Raw genomic sequence first — 12,390 nt, 5'->3', positions numbered from 1 at the left:
CAACCAACAAAAAACGTCTGTTTTACCCATTTTGCCTTTAGGGATCTTCCTTAACTCCAGAAACCCCAGCTGAGGTGACATGTTTTAGGCAAAAAAAGTTACAGGACACATTAAAAAGAAACAGTCAGCAGCCCAAAATTCCATCCAGAAACTCCTCCAGAGCTCTCACTGCTCATTAAATCAAGCAAAATCTCTCCTATTTGTTTCTGCAAGGAGCACTGTGCTGTGGTACAACACCTTCCAACTCTTGCTGAAATGAGAGCCTGTATCTCTTTAAATACCTTCATAATTCACTGCACTCAGATCCCACTCCTAAAAACTGAGATTCTTGGCATCTCCATGAAGGCACGTCCTCCACCTCAGCCTTGCCCAGGGTAGTATCGAACAGCTGAGGGCACCTCAGGGCACGGGAAGGAGCACCCCAGGTGAAAGGGGAGGCTGCCTGCTCAGCGGGCAGAGCGGAAACCTCTGCGTTCCCAGAAGATGAGGGGGCTCACCACTGCTGCCAGCCTTGCTGGCAGGAGCTGAGCTTTGCTGCAGGGCTTGCAGCTGTTCTGCTGGAAGAAATGGGCTGCCCCAGGAGAGAGCCTGAGGTTGGCAGTGCTTTGGCCAAGCTGGAGAGGTGCCCGTGTGAATCAGCTGGGGAGACTCGGAGGAGCTGAGAACCAGCAGCCCTGTGCCAGCCAGCACTCGGTGGGATGGGATCCAAACCAGCCCAGGCAGCGTGTAATTCCCACCCCAGCACTCACCAGTGACTCGGGGCAGGTTGCAGCAGCTTTGCTCCCACTTCTGGCTTCCAGTGCATGGGCTCTCTGAACTGAAACCAAAGGGAAACCGTCAGAGGAAAAAGTGCTGTTTTGTGACAGTGAGAGCACCCCAGGGTTATCTGAATCAATTTCCTGCTTACGCTGATGCCTGACCAATGTAGGTAGGGGCTGAGGTAGCTTTCACTTCTGTTTGCTCACAGCTTCCAGCAAGGGGAAGGTGTCCTGCCTTTGTGTATGCTGCAATTTTTCAGCACACGTGTGAACTGTAATGCTGGTTTAAAATAGCAGAGAGTGGCAGGCTCGTGCTGCATAATGATGCTCTTGTGGCAGACACAGTGCACTCTGTAAAGAGATTTTCACTCCAACTCCATTGCAACAGCACACACACAAAATGCCCTAACCTATGGAGGCTGAAAAACCCACACATTAAAAAAAAAAAAAAGGATTTCCCTATACTGAAATAAATATAATTAATTCTGCCCACACATCAAAAAGTGGTATGAATCACTAGAAGCTAAGCCCGAGTCCTATAAACGGCTACCAATGAGTGGGAGTTCCAAGGCAGTGCAGTACAAAGAGCTCCCAGCTGCACCTTCCCACCACTTCAGCATCCCAGCCCTGCCTGCACCATGAGCTGCACAAGCAAAATGCTTCTGGAACAACTCCTTTTATGCAGATGCCTTAACCTCACTGGAAATAATCCAAGTGGGAGAATTTTCATAACAAAAATAAACTTTATAAATTGAGAGCTATCCTGTTTTAACTACCACCACACAAAACTGAGCCCAAACATTTTCCAGTAAAATGCTCCACACTTAGGATTGCTTCTTGTTCCGAAACTGAGCAGAACATAACAAGGAGAAAAATCAGCATGGGCATGACTTACTAGAATATAAAATTGCATCAACATTTTAAAGCCATGTTCAAACAGCTCCCCTCCAGCAATGCTTCTCTCTATCTCCAGCAACAGCAGTCAGAATGACAGAGGCTGTGTGGAACCTTGATATCACACTGAATTACTGTGGACAGATTAACTTCCTCTAGCCACAAAAACATACTTTCTGCACACAGGAAAAAACATTCCTTATGATGTGGCTGCTTTTTTAAGAGACCATGTTTTTCCTGTTTTCTCTCATATGAAGCCAAGCCCTCCTGAAAGGTTAGTACATTATTCCACGAGCTGAGAGTGCACCATTGCAGCCAAAACTTCCAGGACAGCTGGCACAGGCACTGAGTGCCACCATGTCTCAGACTGAGAAGGGGAAATATCCAGGTTATCATCACGGATTTGATCATCACACATGGACAGGATCCATGCAGGATCCATTTGCCCAGCAAATGTGTCTGAGAGCCTGACCTCTGCCAGGTTCACTGCATGAGGGGAAGGTGCTGCACAGCCACCCTCCAGGACTGGGGTATTCCCAGTAAAAAGCACCTTCCTCACCTACCAGCTTCTGTGTCATACAACAGGGCACAGAAAAAAGGTTATGCACCTACTTTTCTGTAGCTCTAGCTCAGCTCTGTTGCTTTGTCCTAAGACAATTGGTAAGGACAAATCTTAGAAGATGCCCTGTCCCTCCCTCTAAAATTATCTACCTTTTATGGTAGATCAAAACTGTCTTAGTCACAGTGGGAAAAGTTTTGTCAAATTTTGAGGTCTAAGATCAAGTCACTTCATTGGGAGGTAACAGGCAGAAACAGGATGGAGGGGAACACATCTTGCACTAAAACAACCCTCTCCAAGCTGTCTTATAAACTATTAAATTTATAAACAGATTAGCTGCCTCCAGTACTTTTGAATTAAAATAACAAAGTTGTATGATTTACTACTCTAAGGCCCTCCCTACTATTTTGGGGACATGAAATATATGCCTCAGCTCAACACAGAGTGGAAGAGATAACAGTTTGCTAAAGAATGACTAGAAATATCTATACAGTTTGAGATACATATTTAAGGTATAGCAAGCTATATGCAGTCATGTGAAAACAGGAGATTATGACATCTGACATCACTGGGGCATCATCCTCGTCCCTTCCAGCCCAGGAAGGGTTAGAACATTTTGACTGCTGACAACCAAACACACTTGCAGAGTCCTCATGTGGGAGGACCCTGGCTGCATCGTGTGTGTTCGTCGAGCACAGAGGCTGAGGAGGGAAAGGGTCCCCTGTTGCACCAACACAGACCCACTGCTAACACTCAGGGCTCACTCCCACTTCACCTGGCAGCAAGTGAACCTCAGGAACTGCTCTGCTGTTGTCCTGATCCCTTAAAAGCTGCAGGGCAGTGACCAGCTGGTACCCAGGAGAGAGTGTTCCTAACAGCAACAATTTCCTACTGGATATGTGCCTGAGCCACCCCAGGGGATGTTGCTGCAGAGGACAGCAGAATAAACATTTTCTTTTGTATACAGACACCACTAGACTATTGAAGTTCCAACTGTAATATTACCTCATCCTCAAGGCACAGTAAAACCTTACTAAGCAAGCATCAGTTTGCTCATCTCCATAGGCAAATTTTCACTATGCAGAGTCAGACAGCAGTGTTTCCTTTGCATAGAAGTACCCTCAAGCATTACAATAAATTCCCATAAGACTAGACTTCATCAGGGTTTTAAGACACAGGTTACAACACAGCGTTTAAAAAAAATTAAAAATACACTCTTAAAACTAATGAAGTGTGTCTGGTGCTAAAGCAGCTTTTATTTTACAGCCAGTTTACTTATTTGCTACATCTACTGTTTTCCCTGGAGGTTCTAAAAATAATTAATTAATTAATTTTGCATTATCAAGAAATCTATTTCTAATCAACACAATATTGTTATGCCTTAAAATAACCTCATTCACAGCCGGAAAACAACCTTGTTGCCATCACTTCTGTGGCAATCCCTGAGTGCTTTATCACATTCCCAAGCAACAACAGATATCTCAGTAAGAAGGCTCTGCCCCTCACCCCGACAACATCGTGGCACCACTTTGCCAGTTCAGGGGGTGAACTTGTTTCCCAACATGTTTTTGGCTCTGCAGCCTTCCCCCAACCCCTCCGTGCCAAGCCCCTGAATAGCCCTTCAGAAATGAGATATAATAATTCTGGCAAGTTCAGCTCCTGCCAGCATTAACAAGACATGTTTTGGTAAAGCCATACCTGGAAACTGCAGCTGGTCCTCAATGGTGAGAAAATGAGAGAGAGAGAGAGAGAGAGAGAGAGAGAGAGAGAGAGAGTGTGTGTGTACAAGCATCAGCTTTGTGGTTAACACAGCACTATGAGCATTTTAAAACAGCAAGGGAGTGGAAATCCCCCAGAGTAGCTTTGAAAAGATCATGTATAAAAATGTTTTAGAAGTGTTAGGATAAAAAGCAAGCCACTGAAAAGTATTTTGCCTTACTGCAATGATGTAGGGACTGCAGATTTTACCATCTGGACTGACACAAGGTTACCAAGGTCGTTTCTCACAGTTGGAATCCAAGACACAGAGTAGATTTCACCTTCCACAAAACTGGTGAATGATATGATCAAAGAAAAACTACAAGGACAGCAGGAAACCCACAGGGCCATAAGAAACACATAAGAAACTTCAATCCTGTGAAGCCCTCCACAGTAGCTCGGCAAAGCCAAGGTGAACCCACCCAGTGCAGGAAATGAAGTGCAGCTCTCAGAGGAACAGCATTGGCTCGGTCACATCAGCTCATGTCACAGGCTGCACAGGCAGGTCACATTCAAACAGAACTGACAAACGGAAATAAAATCCATTTTAAGAAAATAGACATTTTATTTGGTTTTGTAATAACTTAAGTGGCCATAAAGCCTAATGGTTTTGTAGTCTGAATTTAATTGTGCACGTAAGACTCTTGGCAGCCTCCATCTCCCGCTTTCTGCATCAGCCTCCCTCCCCAGTCCAAAATGTGCTGCCCTCATGGCAGTGCCTTAGGCTCCATCTCTACCCCCACTCTTTCTTTATCCTCCTTTGCTTTCTACCTTTGCTTTCTGGTCTCCTGTTTTTTTGGTTTTTCTTTTCTTTCTTTCTTTCCTAAAGTACCCTATTGTATTTTCTCTGAAAGCAATAATTTTTAAGTCTCTTGTTATTTAAAATACTCATTTTCCAAATAAAGTTTCTATTCTCTTTTGTACTTAATGCAACATAAAATTGCATTTTATCTTTTGCCTTTTCCCTTGACCTGAGCTTTCTCTCAAAGCATTTCTAGCCTATTTCAATTTCCATCTTCCCTCGCAGGGAGCATCTCAACCTACAGCACGTTTTCCTGAACCTTCCATGAAGCTCTGGAACAGACAAACCATTGCATCATGAAGTCAGTGGCAAAGGGAAAGGCACCAATTTGCAGGCATGCTGCTTCTTTATGGGATCAATTAAATTGATCTGAGTTGCATTTCTCAGCACAGCTTAAGCTCCCTTCTACAGTCAAGCTTTTTAACCCAGAGGTGTCCTTTCATCCCTGCCTTCAGCACCTGTCCTCAGGCTGCTTCCTGGTCAGGCTGTGGACTGCACACCACCAGGCTGACACCAGAACAGCACAACAGCTTGTACATGGGCTTTCCTTGAGCCTGGCAGCTCTGAGAGAAGGGCACATCCAGCTGGATTCCTCGGAAGGAGGCAGCGCTGCAGAAAGTGTAGGGCTCTGCAGGCATTGCTCCAGGAACTGCCATCTGCTTCTGGGAAGCTTTGGGGAAAACCCCAAATGGAGAAGTTGAGTAGGAGCAGGATCTTAATTTTAAACAGCTTGACTCTGAAAATGAATAGAGAGCAGTGGGCCAGTGTTATTGTTTGTGAGCAGCCCTTGACCTCCTCCAGAGTCAAGCACAGTGCTAAAACACTCACCAAGTTTCAAGCAAACTCAAGGGGACGAACTTGAGTGAAAAGACAGCAACAGCATTTAGGAAACAGAATGAAAGAAGAGAAAAAAAACAAACCAAAGAAACAAAAGTTACTGAAAAAAAAGCCAGTAAGGGATATAAAGCAAGACAACTAACAGGCTTTATCTTTTAATGTACTGAAGCCAAAGTGAGTGCTCACTTTTCCTAACAAATAATTGGCCAGTACAGATTTTGCAGAACTAAGTCTTAGGGGCTTTCAGATTCACATCTCCTTCTCTGCTCTATAGGGACACACTATTCAGGACTTCAGCTGATCTGACCATTCAGTTGGTTTGGCCGTGAATATCTGTTTAAGGCACAATATATTCTTGGTTTTATTTTCCATGCCCAGATACATTGACTTAGTCTTAATGAAGAACTTTACCAGCATCTATACAGAAGTCTATGAATCAACTCAATGGTTATTCATCTGAATTACAAGGAGGAGCTAACTTTTTTTTTTTTTTAATATGTACAGATGTCAACATGTAGACACTCATTTTTCTAGTCAGAAGTGTCACTGAAAATGTAACTGCTAATGTAAAAACCCAGATGCTATCGGGGACCCCATGAACTTGGCTGTGACAACAAAGATTGTCATAGTTTTCTTTTCTTAAAAAGAAAAAAAAAACAACAGGAGAAAGGATGTGTTCTTGAAAAGTCCCTCCCATGAGGACAGCCTGGAGATCTACAGAGGTAAGAACCAGGAGTGGTGCTTTCCCATGGCCCCTTCTCCAAATGCAGTGGGCAGTGGAAAGCTGCGCTGCTCTGCCTGAGCATGCTGCCACAGCCAGACAGCCACAGTATTTTTTTTTTCTTTCATAGAGCCACATTCCAGTTTCAAGCACATGGATATAATAGCAGACAAGACTGTGAACCATATGACTTAGCACAGGTCTGACCATTTCATGTCTCACAGCACCTACTTTGGGAAAGTCTGCTTTGCAGATGGTTCTTAACCTTGAGGTTTGGTTAGTCACAAGGTGGCTTTGCATAATAATAGCAAATAACTTTTATGTTTTGATACAATCTTCTGCAAAGTAAGTTCACAGCAACATACTCAGCCATAAAGAATCCCTGTATGCAAATATCAGTATACTACACACAAAAACTTGCCTTATCAGTCCCACTCCCAGAGACAAACATGCTTAACTACAGAGCACCCTGGGCAATCCCATATCAAAACCACTGTGGCTTAGGTGCAGAGAGTTTCTCACACACTTGTGTATTTGTTGCAATATCGAGCAGGGGAAACTGGAAATTTTGGCAACATTTTATATTAACAATATGGCATGACTCAAGTTTCCTCTCTTTCCAGAGCCCAGTCACACACCAGGGTAAAGAGGTTAGCTTCTTTCCTGGTCTGAGGGAAGATAGTGGAACAACTGCACACTTGCAGCCCAAACTGGTACTGATAAGGGATTGATGACTAACAGTGTGATCATTAACCCTTCGCAGTTATTGCCAAGAAACTTGGACAGAAAAGCCTCAGAAAGCAAAAGAAGAGCTTCTGAAATCCTCACCTCAGGACCCAGACCCAAGGGCACACTGGCTGTAAGGTGTCCCAGCCAGCTGGCTGGGTCCTGCAGCAGCACCCTCAGGCTGCCACACTGCTCTGGGCAGGGAATGCTCTCAAGAACAGAACATTTGGGAGACAAGAGAAATTACCTGAATCCCTGCAGCCACCACCAACTGCCCCCACAGGATCAGAGACCAAGAAAATTACCACTCACACAGACTCCCTGAAAAACCAGAGAAAGGAATATCTCTCCCTAGCCAGATGATTCCTGATTATGAATTATTTCTATTTATGCAAAATCAAAGGGTCAGACAAAGAACTGAAGAAGACAGAGGGCTATAGGATAACTTGAAGGTGGGCAAAAATAGAGTCCAGGAGATGAAGAGCCCTACAGGTCTGCACCTGCCCAGTAAAGGGATTTTGCAAAGTGACCCAAGCAATATGAGGCACAGAATGAAGAGCTCCTGACTTGTCCCACAGCTTTGACAGCTGTGCAAGAACTGCTCCTGACTTAGGGAGCCTGTGTGGTGAAATAAAGAACCGTCTGGTTTCTGTCCTCTGCACTTACCTGAATTCCTTTTGTCCAAGTCTACAAGAGCAGCTTTCTAGCTTTAAAATCTTGTTCCCTCCTGGCTGTGATTCCTTACCCTCTTGAAACTCCATAAATACCCTGTAAGTGCCACAAGATTTTCTTTCTTCCTTCATGGTGTTACTCTGAATCTTATCCTTCAGCAGCTTACAACTCTTCAGTTTCTAACCCTAAAGATTCCTGTCAGGTACTCACAGATGTGCCCTATCACCACAGACCATCTTCCTATGCTGTGGATGATGACCAGCCCAGGGGTAGCACAATGAGCCCAAGCTTCCCCCACAGCCCTTCTTCTGCACAGCCCACATCCCAGCCTGACACAACCAGACCTTATTCCACTCAGCTCCACAACCTTCATCTCCCTCTCAGGCCTTAGATGTTCACAATACCTCACCAGCTTCTCCTGTTTCATGTCTTTGCATGACACAGTATTTCTTGTCTATTAACACAAACAAAACAGTCACCCATCACTATCATCCTCTCCTTTTCACCAAATCAAGCGTTTGGGTTGGAAAGGACCTTAAAGATCATCTCATTCCAACCACCTGGCCATGGGCAGGGTCACCTTCCACTAAACCCCATTCAGCCTGGCCTTGAACACTTCCAGGAATGGGGAGAACACTCATTTCCAAACCCTTACTTTTCTTGAAATGTAATATTACTCATTTATCCACCCTGCATGCTGCTACAAGGATTATTCTTCTAAGCCACAGCTACATCACCTCTCACCACCCCTCCACCTTCCCAATGCACCAAAACCTCTTCACTTTCAAAGCCTGTTCTAGTCTCCCTCCACCTGCCCCTGCATTGCCTCCAGCTATATAAAGGTTTCCTCTCTGTCCAAGGAACGATAACAGGCTCCGCTGCCTCCTTGTTATGTATTTGAGCAAGAGTGTGCTGGGAGGGCAGATTTTTTTTTTTTTTTGAGAGATACTAGCAGGCTGATCTATTTCAAATCTATTCTCCAATATCTCCTTTGCCAAGCAGTTGGGAACAACTGGATTTTCACTGTCAGGGTGATCCGGAGGGTTGCACTGCCTCCTCTTGCTCCCGCACACAGGCACGTCCCTCCCTCCTGATGTGAAACTATCAACTCGCTTCAGCCAAGGGCTGTGGTTTTGCCTTCTGCTCACACAGAGAGGTCCTCAACCACAGCAAACAGTTCTCTGCACGACAGAAATAAAACAAGATAATCAAGGCTAACAGCAAAGGAAGTTGTCCTGGGTGTTTTCAGGCTGAGTGCAACACATCAGCACCACACCTCACGCTTAGCTGAAAAGCAGTAATGTAATACAATCCCCAGACAGTAGAAGGTGAAGTGAAAAAACAGCCAGACCAAGGCTCATGCACAAGGGCATTCCAGTGCACCCCAATTTTACCTTCATCACTAAACCTCCATGCTCTGTGTGCAATCAGCAGGGGAGTTTAAAAATACAACTGTTTCAGCTGCCAGCCTGGAGATGTGCCTGACCTGAATATACCCAGCTATTTTTAGCGCATCATTGCGCTCCTTTCAGCCATCCCGTATTTATAAAACGGAAGTTATGAGGAAAGTTGTTCTTGGCTGGTACCGGGAAGGAGCGGCCAAGCTAACAATAGGCAAAGCAATTCAAGAAGTGCCAACAATAGGAGCTCTTCATTTTTCCTTCTAAATATGAAGAGTGTTGAAAATGTTTGGTTAAAGCCTGCTGCCTCAAGATGCTCCCAGAGTGCTCTTAATCAAGGGAAATCAGAAGACTCCCTGCACAAGCACAGAGGGGAGATTCCCTCCCCCCAGCAGCATTCAGCTGACACCAGCGGGGATGCTCGTTACAGTTCCCTGCAGTCTGTAAAGATCAAAGCTGCGAAGACATTCTTCATTCATCCGAGCCAGTCCCGGCTTTATCTCCTTCCCAGCCCCCAAAATTTCGGCCCCGCATCAGCCTCCGGGGCGGGCACCGGGCCTACCTTTCCCTCCGGCATCCCTGGGGGCGGCGGCCGCGGCGCATCCCGGGCAGGGCTGCGCTGAGAGCGGCTCCACGGGGGAGAGGGAGGGAGCCCCGCTCCGGGGCCGAGCGCTCCGCCGCACCTCGCACAACTCCCGGGGCGCCAACTTCGGCTCTGCGACCCGGGCCGCCTCTCTGAGCGGAGGAGAGCAGCCCCGCGCCGACCTCCCTGCGCACCGCGGGGCTGGCAGAGGCACTTCAGGGAGGCGTCGCCGCCGCCAGCCCGGCCGGCACCCACCGCTGCCGCCCGCGGGCCCGGCCCCGCTCCCCGGCACGCCCCGACCCCTGCCCGCGTCCCGGCGCCGGCGGGACCCTCGCCCCGGCCCCGGCCCGCCCCGCCGCACCTGTGCCGGCGCTCGCCGCGCTCCTTGCCTGGCCGGGCCGGGGCCGCCGCTGCCGGTGGGGCGCGGGCGCTACCGGGTCGGGCCGGCTGCGCGGGCGCGGCTCCGTGCGCGGCTCCGGCGGGCGGGGGGCGCGGCGAGGACGCGCTATTGCTACTGCTATTGCTATTGCTACTGCTACCGGCGCTGCCGCTACCCCTGCGGGTGGGAGCCGCTTTCGGTTTCATGGCAACCCCCGGGCGGGGAGACCCCGGCGGCGGCACCGCCCCGCTCCGGGCGCCGGCGGCGCTCCCGGGCTGGGGGAGGGAGCGGCGGCGTTCCCCCGCCTCCTCCGGGACCCGCGGCTGGGGGAGGCTCCCCGGCAGCCCCATCCTCAGCCGCCGGCGGCTCCGGGCTCCGCGCACCGCCCTGCAGCCTCCCGATCGGCCGGTGAGGCTCGGCGCTGTCGGGGGCCCCGCAGGCCAGGGAGTTTTCCAGGAGCGGTGGCGGGGCTCGGACACAGCACTCGCTGCCCGCAGGGAGGGCAGGAGTTGTTCTCTCATTGTTTACACCTCCGGGACTGAAAGAGCGAAAATAAGCCGATGCTAAATAGGCAAAGGACACGGACGTGCTACATGCCAGTTATAATTTGCTGTTACAATATTACAATTACATGCCGGCACTACTGGCTGATGACCCGAGACGTGCCGAAAGGTTCCTTACAAAGGCAGGGAACGCCGATCCCCTCCAGCCAACAGCACTGATGCGAGCGCTTTGCTGCCTGTGCCACATCACCTGCTGCTGCACTTTGTTCTGTCTTTCACATTAAACCACTTCTGGGAAAACCAGTCTCCAAGGAACATTCCGTCCTAGTGCACGCACAAAAGCACTAAGGCTAACAAAAAAAGAAACAATCGGGTCGTGTTATCTGGATTGTCTTCAAAGGAGCTCTAAAACCAATACTAATAAAATGGTTTTAGAAAGATTCTTTTGCTACAATGACTCAGAATTGTCAACTCCTGTGGGAGTCAGTCCATAGTGCTTTGACTCTGAGAGCCCAGCAAAGACATTACTACAACAGACACTTTTAAAAACACTCCTCCTTGCAAAAATTAGGTCTTTTTTTTAAATTTTATTTTTATTTAATTTTTTTTTATTAGCTTTTAGGAATATCCTGGTTAGTCTCCGTACTACTTGCCGGGAAGTTCACAGGAACATCCGTCAGAACAACAGGCATTATGTTTCTGTAACTAAATATTTAGAAACGTAAATGAATAGTTTAGAGATGGGATCAGGTTGCCACGCTGGTCATTGGCTGCACTATCTCCCAGTGCAGCAGAAGATAATTCCCCAGAACAGGGCTTTGTGGGGATGAAGATCCGTCAACAAATCTTGAGGTATCAGGGGGCGGGCATTAGTTTAAAAATCCCTCTTCACTTAAGGCTCAGCGAGCATAACAGGAGGCCTGGTCTGCATAAGGACGAAGTTGCATCCTTGAAACTGCAGGAGAGATCACAATCCCTGAATCTCAGTGCTTCCTTTTGAGCCAGTCCAAGGGAAAAGTGCCAAGTCAGTTAACAGCAATGAGGATTTATTGTACTGCTAGAATTCTTTCAGCGTACAAAACTGCATTGAAAAGGAGCTTTAAGATTAAAGAATTGACAGAACTAAAAAGTAGCAGCCTTCACTAGTGGTGAAAAGAAAGTATTTACCAAAGTCGTACTTCAGAATTAATTTTGAGAATGTCTGCTCTATAAAAGGGGGCACCTGCCAATTAAATAGTCCAGACACTGCTGCCTGCATATTCTGCTTCTCATCCCTACCTGACTGTGCATTTTTGATGCCTGATTCATCAGCAATGGACTATGAGCAATGCTAAAGAGGTCATGTTTGCCTTTATATCTCATATACAACTGCCTAGGATCTTAAAGTAGATGTCTACCCCATCAATGGCTGGTTTTAACTCACTCTGAGAAAGGCAAACCCTTGAGGTTTGGGTACCTCAGCCTCAGGAAAAGCTGGAGGTTGACCACATCAGGAGGCTGACTGTGCTGTGTTCAGTGCTGCTTAGAGTGCAACATTGCTGATTTCTCTACAACTTTCCTTGCATTATGAAACATCTCCAAGCACGCTATTTCATGATCTTTGTCTTTGCTTTTGCCTGACAACCACATTTCTGCCTTGCCTCAGCTGTAAATTCAGTCTCTTCCTTTCTTTTGCTATCAAGAGGCACATCACAGTCCTAGTGACCTTCATCCCAAACTATTCCCTAAACTCTGCAATTCGTCTCCATCCATACATAAAATCCCGTATCTGTAAGCTACTGGTTTGTGTTCTGTTCTT

Source organism: Cinclus cinclus, chromosome 3 (assembly GCF_963662255.1).
Source record: "Cinclus cinclus chromosome 3, bCinCin1.1, whole genome shotgun sequence".
Classification (NCBI taxonomy): Eukaryota; Metazoa; Chordata; class Aves; order Passeriformes; family Cinclidae; genus Cinclus; species Cinclus cinclus.
This window is presented reverse-complemented; position numbering follows the sequence as displayed.